This window comes from Acyrthosiphon pisum, unplaced genomic scaffold, assembly GCF_005508785.2.
Source record: "Acyrthosiphon pisum isolate AL4f unplaced genomic scaffold, pea_aphid_22Mar2018_4r6ur Scaffold_263;HRSCAF=675, whole genome shotgun sequence".
NCBI classification, from domain to species: Eukaryota; Metazoa; Arthropoda; class Insecta; order Hemiptera; family Aphididae; genus Acyrthosiphon; species Acyrthosiphon pisum.
In genome coordinates, this window is record NW_021771981.1 from 3925 (window position 1) to 4875 (window position 951).

Consider the following 951-nt stretch of genomic DNA (forward strand, 5'->3'; position numbering starts at 1 on the left):
GCACTTGGTGAACGTCGAACAGCTGCACCGGTAATGATCTACGATTATCATATATCTCGGTCGTGTATATGACGTTCGCATGCGAATTAAAAATAATAATAATAATTATCTTAGTCAATAGATTGTCCACGGTAAGCGCGAATATGCCGCGAATTATATGGGTGTAGACTTCACTGCTGAATACGCCGCGTATGCACATTCCCGCCGATCGCGCAGGATGAATGCGATATAATTTTTCAACGCATCGATACATAAAATTAGCTTATGTTGTATAATATACACTATTACTATATATGTATAGAGTATATACTTTAGTATATATAGGTATATACTATAGTATGTATAGAGTATATACTTTAGTATATATAGGTATATACTATAGTATGTATAGAGTATATACTTTTGTATATATAGGTATATACTATAGTATGTTAGAGTATATACTTTTGTATATATAGGTATATACTATAGAATGTATAGAGTATATACTTTAGTATATATAAGTATATACTATGGTATGTATAGAGTATATATTATAGTATGTATAGAGTATATACTTTTGTATATATAGGTATATACTTTAGTATATATAAGTATATACTATGGTATGTATAGAGTATATACTTTTGTATATATAGGTATATACTGTAGTATGTTAGAGTATATACTTTTGTATATATAGGTATATACTATAGTATATATATATATAGTATTGAAACTTGTGAACGACAATTTGCCATGTCGTGCGTGTGTAAGACGGAGACAACAAATGTATGGGTAGCGTCCTCTTAAGCTCTTTATACATAATGAATTTATTTAATAATAATTATTCTTGGTTATAGTTGAAATTTTAATAATGTCCGTTATCTTCAAATTAATTATAATATGATCTTCTAACAACAATGTTATCATTTCAGATATGCTTATCATAACATGTGAGCTGTGGATATA